This window comes from Megascapheus bottae, chromosome 2 (assembly GCF_031878675.1).
Source record: "Megascapheus bottae isolate mThoBot1 chromosome 2, mThoBot2.hap1, whole genome shotgun sequence".
NCBI classification, from domain to species: Eukaryota; Metazoa; Chordata; class Mammalia; order Rodentia; family Geomyidae; genus Megascapheus; species Megascapheus bottae.
The window spans coordinates 63,607,461-63,622,610 of NC_143510.1; positions in this window are offsets into that span (position 1 = coordinate 63,607,461).

Consider the following 15,150-nt stretch of genomic DNA (forward strand, 5'->3'; position numbering starts at 1 on the left):
ATATTAGTGAAGGGTACAATCCATACCCACAACATTATAGTTATAAACATTTACTCCCCCAACCCAGGAGCACCCAAATATGTCAAACAAACTCTCTTAGAATTACAGAACAAGATTGACTCAGGCACAATCATAGTGGGAGACCTCAATACGCCACTATCAACAAATGACAGGTCAACTCAACAAAAGTTAAGCAAAGACACCATCAACTTAAATGACACCATAGCCCATCTGGGCTTAACAGATATATACAGAGTCTTCCACCCAACAGCAAAACTTTTTACATTTTTCTCAGCAGCACATGGAACACACTAAAATAGATTATGTAATAGTTCATACAGAAAACTTAAGCAGATACAAGAGGACTGACATAAGCCCATGCACTCTGTCTGACCACAGTGGAGTCAGACTAATTCTGAACAATGCAGTAAAAGTCAAAAAACATTCAAACACTTGGAAGCTGAACAACACACTTCTGAATAAATCCTGGGTTACAGATCAGATCAGAAAAGAAATTTAAAGCTTCCTTGAATGTAATGACAATCAAGAAACATCACAAAGGAACTTATGGGACACAGCAAAGGCAGTTCTAAGGGGCAAATTTATCGCACTAGGAGCACATATTAAAAAGACAGAAGAGGAGCATGTAAATAACCTAAAAAAGAAACTGAAACAGCTAGAGGAGTAAGCAAAAGTTAATTCTAAAACAAGTAGAAGGACAGAAATAACAAAAATAAAATCAGAAATATCAGAGATTGAAATAAGATCTACTATACACAAAATTAATAAATCAAAAAGTTGGTTCTTTCAAAGAGTCAACAAAATAGACAGACCCCTGGCAAGATTAATCAAAAAAAGGAGAGGGGAGACTCAAATAAACAAGATTAGAGACCCCACGGGAACAATCACAACTAATATCCAAGAAATTCATTCTATAATGAATAGGTACTACCAGGACCTATATTCAAAGAAATAAGAAAATCTCGTAGAAATGGATGATTTCTTAAATAAATATAGGCTACCCGCACTGAACAATGAAGAGGTAAACAAATTGAACGAACCAATCTCTTACAATGAAATTGTGGAAGCAATTAGGGAAATGCCAACCAAAAAGAACCCAGGTCCAGATGGTTTCACTGTGGAATTCTACAAGATGTTTAAAGATGAAGTAACACCTATACTCTTAAAACTCTTCCAAGAAATAGAAGCAGGAGAAATACCAAACTCATTTTTTGAAACTAATATTACTCTCATCCCCAAACCAGGGAAAGACCCAACAAAAAAAGAAAACTACAGACCTATTTCTCTAATGAACACAGATACAAAACTTCTCAACAAAATATTAGCCAACAGAATCCAGAAACAAATTAAAAAAATTATACACTGTGATCAAGTAGGCTTCATCCCACAGATGCAAGGCTGGTTTAACATTCGCAAATCAATCAATGTATTGCATCACATCAATAGAGCTAAGGATGAGAATCATATGATAATTTCTCTGGATGTGGAGAAGGCATTTGACAAAATACAACATCCATTCATGCTGAAAGCACTAGAAAAAATAGGAATTAGATGTACATTCCTTAAAATAGTTAAAGCCTTACGTGACAAACCTACATCCAGTATTGTACTAAATGGTGAAAAACTGGAACCATTCACCTTAAAATCAGGAACTAGACAGGGATGCCCCCTCTCTCCACTTCTCTTCAATATAGTGCTGGAACCCTTAGCCTGAGCAATCAGGCAAGAAAAGGACATTAAAGGGGTCCACATAGGGAAAGAAGAAATTAAACTATTCGCAGATGCAACAATGATCCTCTACTTGAGTGACCCAACAAGCTCCACTCCCAAAATCCTAGAATTAATAAACCACTTTAGCAAAGTGACAGGATACAAAGTTCACCTTCAGAAGTCAGTAGCCTTCTTGTACACCAACAATACACAAACAGAAGACCAAATCAAGAAAATGATCCCATTTACAATAGCCCCAAAATGAATAAAATACTTAGGAATTAACTTAACCAAAGATGTAAAGGAATTATTTAATGAAAACTATAAAAGCCTAATGAAAGAAATTAAAGAGGACACTAGGAAATGGAAAGATATCCCATGCTCATGGCTAGGGAGAACCAACATAGTGAAAATGGTTATACTGCCAAAATTGATATACAAATTCAATGCAATCCCCATCAAAATTCCAAAGACATTCTTTATTGAAATAGAAGATACAATCCAAAGGTTCATATGGAACAAGAAACGATCTAGAATAGTCAAAGCAATTCTAGGCAAAAAGAGCAATGAAGGTGGTATTACAATACCAGACTTCAAGCTCTACTACGAAAGAATAAGAAAAACAGCATGGCATTGGCACAAAAACAGACCAGAAGATCAGTGGAACAGAATAGAAGACCCAGAAATAGATCCACATACCTACAGTCAACTTGTATTTGACAAAGGAGCCAAAGATATACACAGGAACAAACACAGTCTATTCAATTATTGGTGCTGGCAAAACTGGGTAGCCACATGCAAAAAAACTAAAAATTGACCCTAGCCTTTCGCCATGCACATGCATTAACTCAAAGTGGATCAAAGTCCTCAATGTCAGACCGGAAACGTGAAGCTGCTACATGATAGAGTAGGAGAGACTCTGGAACTCATAGGCACAGGCAAAAGATTCCTGAACAGAATCCTAGGGTCACAACAGATTAAAGAGAGACTCGATAAATGGGACTACCTAAAAATAAAAAGTTTCTGCACAGATAAAAGCATAGTCGCAAAAGTAGATCACAGCCAACCAACTGGGAAAAGGTATTTACCAATAATACATCTGACAAATGCTTAATATCCAGTATCTACAGGGAACTTAAGAAACTAATCACCCCCCCCCCAAACCTAACAAACCATTCATTAAATGGGCAAGGAAACTAAAGAGACTTATCAGAAGAAGAGATTAAAATGGCAGAAAAACATATGAGAAAATGTTCATCATCCATGGTCATAAAGGAAATGCAAATAAAAACAACTCTAAGATACCACCTTACCCCAACAAGAATGACCAAGATTTTGAACTCAGACAATGACAGTTGCTGGTGGGGTTGTGGTGAAAAAGGAACCTTACTGCACTGCTGGTGGGATTGTAAACTAGCTCAGCCACTCTGGAAATCAGTATGGAGGTTTCTTAAAGAACTGAAAATTGACTTCCCCTACGATCCCACCATACCACTTCTGGGCATCTACCCTGAACATCATAACCAAAGATACGATAAGGATGCCTGCTCAACTATGTTTATCTCTGCACTATTCACAATAGCCAGGTGAAGGAAACAATCCAAATGCCCTACTGCAGATGAATGGATACAGAAAATGTGATGTGATGTGATATATATATATATATATATATATATATATATATATGGAATTGAACATAGCCAACAGACAAGATAAAATAATGGCATTTGCAGGGAAGTGGATGAATCTACCACAAATCATGTTGAGTGAGACAAATCAAAACCAAAGGAACAAAAGGTGCATGGTATCCTTAATATGTGGATATTAGATCCAAAGAGTAAAGAGCTAGGACTCAATATTTGCATACCCAATGCTATAGACATGGTATTGGAAATATAAACATAACTTCATAGACTTAAAAACCTATGACTCTATAGACATGTTTTATTTCATAAATTAATATGTATCTATGATATACAAACCCTTAGCCTAATTTGAATTATGTTCTAAAAACTAAGTGCCAGTGATTGTATATAGAGATTCCCATCTTGAATACTCGTTTATTAATCATGTCATTTGAAATATGATATAAAAATCAACGTTAATAAATTCTTTAATAAAAAAATGATCTTTGTGCCGGGAGTTTGGCCTAGTGGTAAGAGTGTGCTTGCCTAGCATGCACGAAGACCCAGATCTGATTCCTCAGTACCACATACACAGAAAAGCCAGAAGTGGTACTGTGGCTCAAGTGGTAGAACTCTAGCCTTGAGAAAGCCCAAGGACAGTGCTCAGACCTTGAATTCAAGCCCCAGGCCTGGCCAAAAGAAAAAATCATCCTTTACTCTAGGATACGGCAACAAGAGCTTTCTTGTGTGTGATTGTCACTCTTAATGTACTGTGTTATTTCTCATCTCTTTTTTTTTAGTCTTTGGTTAATGTCATATTGTTACTTTATCTGACTTTGTTACCTGATATATTGTACATAGGTTCATTTTTTATTTAAGATTTTTTATTATAATTAATAGAAGGGTTACATGATATTTGCCACATAAAAGGTGCATTAATTCACATACATTGATACCCTTTCACATGTTTTGGTCCCCATTTCCCTCCCCCCCACCCCTACCCCTCATCTTGTTTTCCCTCCTTCCCTACCCAATTTCAAATAACCAAATACAAATATATCCGATATATCAGATAACAAAGTGAGATATTGTAACAATATGAGATAACCAATGGACAGCAAAAGAGCTGAGAGATAACATAGTTCCTTAAGGACAATAATCACTCATTATATGGCTTTTATTTCTATATCCTAGAGGTCCTTTCAATTAGCATCATACTATATGGCCTTATGTATCAAGGTTTTGCTCTATTGCAAATCTTTGCTAGAAGAGCCCAAGGTTTCTACTGATTGTGAGAAATGAGGGAAACCATTGAGCCTAAGTTCCTTTGAGTCACTAGGCTCCATGGCACATGTCGAACCTTTCTTAATAAGGACCAAGAATCACAACAAATCAGAGAAAGGCTGGATAAGTGGGACTGCATTAAACTGCAGAGCTTTTGTATGGCAAAGGACATAGCTAGTAAATTAATTAGGAAGCCTACAGAGTGGGAGAAGGTCTTCACCAACCATACAACAGACAAAGGACTCATATCTAAAATATATCAACAGCTCAAAAAATTGAATCACTCCAAAACTAATCTCCAAAGTAACAACCATCCCATTAGAAAATGGGCCAAAGACTTAAAGAGAGTCTTCTCTGAAGAAGAAACAAAAATGGCCTATAGACACATGAAGAAATGCTCAACATCTCTGGTCATAAAAGAAATGCAAATCAAAACAACTCTAAGATTCCACCTCACTCCAGTTAGAATGGCCAGGATCAGGAAAACGAATAACAAAAGATGCTGGAGGGGATGTGGCCAGGAGGGATCACTACTACACTGTTGGTGGAAGTGCAAACTCGTTCAACCACTATGGAAAGCAGCATGGCAGTTCCTCAAAAGACTAAACATAGAGCTCCCCTATGACCCAGCAATTCCACTACTTGGCATTTACCCAATCATCTAGGTTCATTTTTTTATTTGAAATATGCAAGGGAAAGGGGGAAAACATGATGGTTGGGAGAGGGTGGGGGAAGGGAGATGAGAACAAAACATGAGAAGGGGTATCAGTGTGTAAGAAGCAATGCACCTGCTACTACCTGAAGAATGTAACTGTTACCCCTCTATACATTACCCTGACAATAAAAGCAGGAATCGGACCAGGGTCTGATTCCTTGCTACCATATACACGGAAAAATTGCTGATGGTGCTGAGGCTCAAGTGGCAGAGCTCTAGCCTTGAGAAAGTCCATGGACATTGCTCATTCCCTGAGCTCAAACCCAGGACTGTCAACAACAACAACAAAATCAATTCTTTGTTGCATTATGTTAGTTTGAGATTAACACATCTTTTACAGAGTCATTTGTTATCTCTACAGATGAAATAGCCTACCATTTGCTCCTGTCTATTTAGGTCAATCTTTGGTCACTTAATATGGATTGTACTGCTGTCATATTTGTACTCTCCTCTTCAATCTGAGAGTCACTGAAATATGAATGCAGACTCCAGTATGCTTAATCTATAGAGTTTGACCTGTAGATTATTATACTGCTTGGATATATTTTACATACATTTATATACATACATAACATACATATATGTATATGTAATATATATAATACATGTGAACTTAATCACTGCTGTTCATTCCCATCCTTTTCCAGGTCATTGACTGTGAGGTTAAATCAGCAAAGACCAAGCTTTACCTTCAGTTCAAGTGGGGCATTTTCAAAAATACCCTTTATCTATAGCATTAGTATTCATTTGTAGTGCTTTTGAAAATTCAGGCTATGTGACTGATTTTGATTTTGAAATATAGCATTTGAAATTCTGAAGCAATATTTTGATTACTAAAAAGACCATATACTTTTAGACATGTCTTATTTTTCAGACACCTCTTCCTCTGATAGGTATTGCAATCTGTACTTCAGTGGAATAGAAAAGTTAGTGATAAAATATCCAGCCTTCTATGATCATATCTGACACCATATGAGATATTCGGAAACATACATACAATAGATATGCAGGAGGCGTGAAGGAACTGATTCCAAACCTAGTTAATAGACAGTAAACCACTAGCTTTCATGCTAGTATTGATTTGCTGGGATTTTGTAAAGTCAAAATATTTATATCTCTTGTATAAACCTGTGTATATTTACTAACACAAATATAAACACTGATAAAAAATTGGCTATAAAGGGATTATCTTTCAGGTCAACAATCTCTTTGATCAGAAGAGCAGAATAAATTACTACCAAAGAACAGAAAGTAAATTTTGGAAAAATTCTTAACTCAAAATATTTTTCCTTTCATTTATATTGTCTGGACTACCAGCTAGACTTGTTATAACTTGTTATAATGTGCCAAAAAATAAAGTTAGAATCCAAAAACACTGATACCACAACTTACACACAGTATGCATAAGAACTCTTTTGAAGAGTCCTTTATGCTTTAAGCTAATGAAGGATTAAAAGGATATGGGGCATGCACAGACAAGACAAAGAATATCTCACTTGGAAGCCTCTTTCTCAAGGGAAAATTAATGTTATACTAAAGATTTAATGAATGTACTTGGAAATGAAGTAAAAACACATGACCAGAATTTTTCTTTCTACTTATTCTTTCCATTTATCCTTCCTTTCTTCTCTAGCAAGTGTAGGGTCATTCAAATAGAGAAAAATAAAATCTTTCTTACTTGTATCTAACATAAAAAGCTGCATTACATTCCCTGAGCTTCTGTAATAAATGACTGCAACCTGAGTTGCTTGAAGCAACAGGTATCTAGCTCATCCTCCTTCTGAGGCAATAAATTTGAAATCAAGTTATTGGCAGACCTACAATCCCTGGGATTGTCAAGGAAAATCTTTTCTTGGCTCTTGAAGCTCTGCTAGCTTCAGATGTCCTGTGGTGTATGCCTGCCTAACTCCAATTTTGCCTCCTTCTTTAAATGGCCTTTTAGGCATGTATGTTTTCCCTGTGCTTCTGATCTACTGCCCATACTTTTATGGATAAGATTGTATGGCCCAATATTAAGTATCCACATGTCCTTTGCCCCCTTTAAAAAACAATAGTTTCCTACCCTTCTGAAAAGAGCATGCCCTGACAACATTGCATTTAAAATATCCTCCTATGTAGATCAAATTATCAATTTACTTCTCCTCACTTTCCTTATCTGTGCATTGGATGATGGAGAAGAACTTTGCATGTAATAAATACTCAATTCATCACTAGTAATCCTGATAACATGCATCAATTAGTTTTATTTTGATGCTGAAAATACAGACTGCGGTATGTTGTAGAAAATACAATTAGCCAGTGGGTTACAAAGCAAAGGCAAAGAATATAGGTGACCAGATTTCTACTTTAGGTTTCTACATAGAGGTAAGGAAAGAAAGAAGTAAATAATACCCATAATATTTCACGATTATAGGAAGAATATAACCTTGAAGTTTAGATATCATAGAAGCATGAGGAAGTATACAATCTGTGAAGTTTATTTCCAGCATATTGTCTTGTGAATATCACGTTTTGATTCATCCTCTGTCCTTTATCTCATTCATCATTTTGTTGGCCCCGTTCCCTTCCCCAATTCAGATAAATGCATATACAAGATACAGAGCACCATAATCAAATACAATGACAGGGGGTAAGCCAAAGGGGAAAAAAAAGAAATAACTTCACACAGTACATTAAAAAAATAAACAACTGCAAAGAAAAACCTGTTGTTTCCACGGGTGAAGTTCATGTCACATAGCATCAATTATACGGTCATATGTACAAAGCTACTGAGATATTGTGATTCTCTGATCACTGTGGTGACAAAATTAACAAATTAATAAATAGAAAATAAGCAAAATAGCTCAGGAAAACAAAATTCAAAAATAATAATTTTGGAATAAAGAAGAATTTTCTAATCAAGAAAGAATAATGAAAATATTGATTAATGACTACATTGCAAAGACAAGGAAGATTTCTTATTCTCATAGTAACACATTGTAAGCAAAGTCAAAAAATAATTGGGAAAGTGGAAATATCTACATTTATTTTTTTCTACACCTGTCTGTCTATCAGAGTATTCCAATAATTATTCAGACTTACTGAAAAAAAGGAAGGTATAAAATCTGTGGGGTGGGGTTAGGGACAGGAGAGATAAAAGTTCAGTTTGAGAAGTTGAATTAATAATTTAACTGGATATGGCCTTCTCATGCTTAATGGCTCTCAGTGAACTAACAGTAAGTTCTACATTCTTACCTACATTCCTACCTACAAAAATATGTTACTTTTGATGAGTCTGTATAGTATGACATGCACTGTTTCTCTACTTTCTTCTCTCACTTATATGTACCTTCCTTGAAATTTTATGAATAGGCCTGGCTTTGTTAGTGTGTAAAAGATTACTCTCCTAGAACATTCTGTAGGCTAGTTTTTCCTCATGCAGATTTTTCCTCCAAGACCATCTGTGCCTCACAGAATATTTTATCATAAACTACCTTCTCTCTAAAGCGTTTTTATCTGCTGCTTTTGTGTTAAAAAAAAAGTTACACAAACTGGCCCTTATCTGGATGTGCATTTGGGTTTCACACACTTGTCTACTCCATTGGTGTATGAACTCTGAGAATATGGCCTTTGCCTTAACCTCATGAAATTCCAGTACCACCTGTCGAATAATGACTTTCTGATTGATTAAATAAAGTGAGTCTTACCTATATTTAGGAATAAACCCTGTGATTGGATTTAGTATTGGTGACCTGTATTTATGCCTTACCATTTCACTTCCTCCTTGCTTGCCTACACCTTACAGAGAATACATATGTTTTCTTCGTTCACATTGCTTTTAAGTCTTAAAATGTGGCCCTCACAAATAGGAAGCGAACAGAATAGCATAACTTATCTAAGTATATTCTGTTATGTAGGAGGACTACTTTCTCAGAAAAAAATCTCTATAGTACTTTGTTAAAAACAAGAACTCTTTTAAGCAAAATTGGGTAAAAACATTCTGTGAATGCAGGTCTACATTGCTATGCTTTGTATGCTTTTTTTTTTTGAAACAGGATTTCATCTCCAAAATTAGGTTATTAAAGACCTTTGGAGAATGTCCCTATAGTATCTAAATATGCTGTGAAACAATGCCTGAATATATACTTTGTAAGAATAACTCAATAATAATCCCCTAATCATACTCCCTAATCTGCTGTGAGCTGGAAATCTTGTTGTCAATGATACAGCAAGAAGGAACTATTCTTTCCTCACAGATAAATTCCAACATGTATGAAGTGTATTGCCAACAATTCCATTTTCCTTCTTTTGTTCAGGGCTGGAAAAAATTTCAGAATCTAGATTATTTGTTTTAGGAAAAAAGTTTCAGAATATACCAAGAGAACAGCATAGCATTTATCTTGTTCATAGTTTACCAGAAGGCTGTGCATGAAGAATAAGATAAATAAATGAGTACATGTATGCCATCTGTAGATTAAAAAGATCAAGTGAAAATAAAAATATATTTTCAACATTCTGGTATTTCTTAATGTCCCTTTGCTTTTCAAAACTTCCTTCTCTCACATTTGATTGGTTTTTAGGTTCATTACCGCCTAGGTTTTATCTTTCTCCATCTCAGCAGTCTTTGAGAAACAAAGAAGTATGCTTCTATCAATGATGCTTATTTCTGCTTTTGCTCATATATTTCTGTTACCTATAACTGTGCTTACAAATGCATTCTTATACTGTTTATAAGAGCCAGTTAAGAATTAGCCTATTAGGCACATTTTATTCTTTCAAACCCATGTAGATGATGGCTTTATTCGCTAGCAACTTTCTCATTGTTCTTTTATGCTATTAAAGTAATTATAAATGAATGGTTTAATAGACAAATTAACTTCTCAATTATTGCCCTCAGGTATCAATGTGATACTTTCCAATCTTTTGCCTGTGGGATCAGGAAGGCCATATTGTCCCCTTAATTTTTCTATTATTTCCATATAAGCTACCTAGGGAATATTTTTGGCTCTGAGACTCAGATCAGGAGTGATTAGTATTTCTTTGTATTAAGTATTTTAGAAAGTGGCAATAATTTCTGAGTTCAAGAAAGAGTTTCCCCAGGCATGCAAAAAGCAATTAAAAAACCCCGCATAGTTGAATGATCTAGCATGGCTTAAATTTCATGATGGAAGTTATGTTGGAGCAATGTAAAAATTTCAAGATAATACAATTTTGGAGATTTTTTTTTGTAAATTGTAAAAATAGGCCTTTAAGATATTCTAAATGGAGTCGGGTGTGGTGGTTCACGCCTGTAATCCTAGCTACTCAGGAGGCTGAGATCTGAGGATCAAGGTTCAAAGCCAGCCAGGGCACAAAAGGACCGAGACTCATATCTCCAATTAACCTATAGAAAATAGGAAGTGGGGCTTGGCTCAAGGGTAGGGCAATAGCCTTGAACTGAATAGCTCAGGGACAGTGCCCAGGCCAAGTTTAAGCCCCATGACTCACAAAAATATTATATATATATATATATATATATATATATATATATAGTCTAAATGGAACGTCTTTGAGAAACTATTCTCAAATTTTGCATGTTAGATTTGTTTTTAGGCCCTCTTACCCTGGAGCCTAAATAGCTGTGGTGAGTGAATAGTATGATGTCCCTTTAAATTTTCTTTTTTTTTTCCTGTCCTTCATGGGACTTGAACTTTGGGCCTGGGCACTGTCCCAGCTCTTCAGCTCAATGCCACCGCCCTACCCCTTGAGCCACAGCACCACTTCCAGTTTTCTAGTGGTTAATTGGAGGTAAAAGTCTATTGGTCTTTAGTGCCCAGGCTGGCTTTGAACCACGATCCTCAGATCTCAGCCCCCTGAGTATATAAGATTGCAGAAATGAGCCACCAGGCCTGGCTGTCCCTTTAAATATTCTTTTTTTAAAAAAAAATAAATTGTCAGGATAATATATAGAGAGGTTACAGTTACATTCATCAAGTAGTAGGTGTATTACCTCTCCCACATTGATACCCTTCTCAATGTCCCTTTAAATATTCTTGACATTGCCTTAACAATGTGGTCATGCAGTTATCCAAGAATCTGGGCCTAAGAATATCTGTGTTTCCTTTTTATAATTAATGTTCATTGTTCTTAAGTAGCTACATGAATTCAACATGTGAATATACAGACGTTGAGAAAAGTCACCACTTTCATCATTCTCTTGTCTCATCCCTGACCATCTCCTCAATTTACTAAATCCCATTTTTATAGGTACATTGCCAATTAACAGTACATGCTCCCATTCTTCCTCTCTCCATTCCTCTGCCTCTCTTCCCTCACCCCCACCTGACAAGACATGGTCTGGCTTCCTGGTATTCATTTTGCTAAAATGTTGAATTAGGATTTCAAAGGAGCTATTCTATGGGAATCTTTCCCAGTACCTACCGTACTTTAAAAAATGTTTGTGTATATATAGATATGACCCTGTATAAGTTTATATACATATTTCTAATTTAGACTTAACTTCAAAATATAAGAGAGTACATGGATCATTTGTCTCTCTGAGCCTAACTGACTTAACATGGATGCCACATATTGTGTGTATGTGAATACATATCTCATTTTGCATTTTCTTGATCCATTTTTCCATTGAAAAGCATTTGAACAATTTCTATAGTGTGACTATAGTGAAGAGTACAGCAGTAAATATTATTGTGTAAGTGTCTGCATATTTGTTTTTTACTATCCCATGCATGGAGAGGGAAATAGCCCAAAGGGCAACAGAGACTGATCATGTGTTCCATTGGTTTCTGTTCTTATTTTTTATTAATTATCTGATGTAACAGATTATTCAAAATCACAGCAACCTAATAAAATAATACCCACAATGTCTTACCTAGATCCAGAATCCAAAATAGGGTTTCATTTCTGTTTTCCTGGGTCTGTCAAAATTCTTCCAATTGTGTTGTCACCTGAAGGCCGGTCTGCTTTCAGGACAGCTCACATGGGTGTTATCCGCCCCGAATGTTTGATATTCTACAGCTTTTATCTTAAACATTTCTGCCGTGATGGATATTTAAAGAACTTTTTTCTCCAAAATTATTTATTTTTTTCTGAGAGAGAGAGAGCGAGAGAGCACTCGCACTTGAATGAAGCGGGAAAGAGAAGATAAATAGAAAAGTGGTCATTTCTTTTTTTCAACTCAAGCCAGGACTCTATATTCTATAACTGTTGCTGTATTTTATTCATTAGGAAAGAATTATAAGGGCCAGCCCTTATCCATAACAAAATGTATGGCTACCAGTAGGGGGATTAAGTACTGTTTTAGTGGCTGCTACTAGAATCTTCCCTCTAGCCACCACTAATTTATGCCCACACCCTATTCAAAAAAATACTCAGCCCCTCCTTAGTTCCCCCAAAGTCTCATTTTACCATAATAACAGCTCAAAGCCCAGAAGCTCTTTATATAATTTAGGCACAGGTATAGATAGGCATTCTCATATAAAGTTTCTTGAGTAAGTATCCTTGGGTGGTTTCTTTCATCAGTAAATCTGTACACCTGTAAAACTAAAGAGAGCAGTTAACTACACATACATTCCAAATTGCAGGTATTTAATACATGGTAGCTAAATTCCTCCTCAGAAAATGTGAGAATGGGAGGCAAGGGGCAGGGGTAGGGAGGTTGGGGGGGAAGAGAAATATTAAGGCAAATGTCACAATATTTTTGTAACCTAATACTTGAAATGACTTCCTTTTATTTTATTATTATTTATTAGAATTGAGCACTAAGTTTAGCCTACACTCCAGGACAGAGGTGTTATAATATATGAGTCCTAGGAGACAGGAATCATTAGTGACCATTCTGATGACTCATTTCTATATATCTGGCTACATTTGTGTACTGGCTTATATTGAAACACTCCACACTACTAAAATTCCACATTACTTTTTTTTTTATTTTATTGTTGGGATGATGTATAAAGGAGTTACAATTACATTAGTCAGGTAGTGGGTACATTACTTCTTGGACATTAACACCCCTTCCAATGCTTTTCTCCCACTTTCCCTTTCCCCATCCCCTTCCAATCATCTTGTTTTCCCCATTCCCTTCCCTATTTCAAATAAACAAATAAACGTATAAACAATATACCAGGTACCAAAGTCAGATACAGTAACAACATTAAAAAAACCATAAGGAGAAATAAAAAGAAATAAATTCACATAGTACATTAACAACAACAATCACAAAGATAAATCTTTTGTTTCCATATTCTAGAGTTCATTTCCCTTAGCCTCATCTCATAGGGCGATATGCACAGAGTTTCCATGTATCCATATATGTATACAATGATTGCTGACCTCCAAATCCTCATTCCAGATTACCATCCACACTACTAGTTCTACTTTCAGTTCAACATTACTTGATATCTAGCAAACATAGCTTAACATCTCCGACTTACAGTCGCCCCACTTTTAGCATTATTTGTGTACCTCAATTGTTAATCTAGAAACTTAGATTTCATGCTTGATCTTCTCTTCCTAACATTCTGCTCATTTAATTGAGCTTAAAACTCAGGTTCATTTTTCTTTTTTGGTGTCTTTTAAAGGCATTTTCCCCCAAAAAATCTGTACTTAAAAAAAATCACTCCCAGTTTCTAGAGATATGGAATAAAAGAAAGAGGTGAAGAATAAAGAAGCCCTGAGTAAATCCTGGTACTGAAAATTTACTAGTTAATAACTGATTTGTAGCTGATTGCTTAATTTTTTAGTGATACAGCTTCCTCCTTATAGAGGAATAGATTACTCCTCTGTGTAAATTCCTGAATTCATTACTCATAACAGTAAAATAAAAAGCAGAAGGTGTAATTATGTTACCCATCTCATTTAATTTTTTTTAAAAAACTTAGTGAAAAAAATGTAAGTAAAACCTTTACAATAATGTCAAACTTAAAGGAGACATAAAGTAGTTAGTATTGTCAGTTGTATTTATTTGTTGATGACTGAAATCACTTCCTAAGTGTAAGAATTCCCTTTTTACCTCCTCTCAGTGTCAAACATTCTAAGACACCATTGAAAGGCAGATATCCTTCCACTTCTTAGAGCTCTTAAATGATTTTCATTATTTTTGGATTTAAAAAAAAAAGAACAGAATTTCCAGTATGTACATTGACTCATGCAGTCTTTTCTTTCCATTAAACTTTCTCAGACTCTCTCATCTGGAATCATTCATTTCTTCCTTCCTCTGAGTAACTGCTGTGTGGTAGGTGAGGATTAGCCTTGAGGGATGAACTTTCCTGCCCTCAGAGCTTGTATGTGATTCTGGGCGCCATCATGTCTCATTTAGTTTTGCGAATACCTTGATATCTGTTTCTCCAAACTTTCGTCTTACTGGTTCATGATATTTTGTCATTAAGATTAGGGATGCTTTTCTCCAAAAAAATCTTTCCAATATTCATGAGATTTCTTCTCCTTATAATATTTTTCTGTTAGCCAAATTACAATTTTTTAACTTCCTTTTCAGTTTGTTCATTGACCATAAGCTTCTGGAAAGTCAAGGCTAGGTCTTTCTTTATCATTGCATCTGAGTCCTTAGTATCATGTCCAGGGGGGATTGAGCTTGTAGTAACATGTGTGTTGAATTTCTGGGCTTCATTCTCTGGATGGCTGTTGAGACAAGAGTTAGATAAAGAAGAAGCTTTAAGACTATCTTGGCAATAATCTGCCTATATATGATGTTACAGGGTCTAGGTACAACAATATAAGGGACAACAATGAAATAAAGTGACCTATGTGAATGCAGACTAGAGACACTTACTTTCTCTGGTCACTGGACCATAGAAA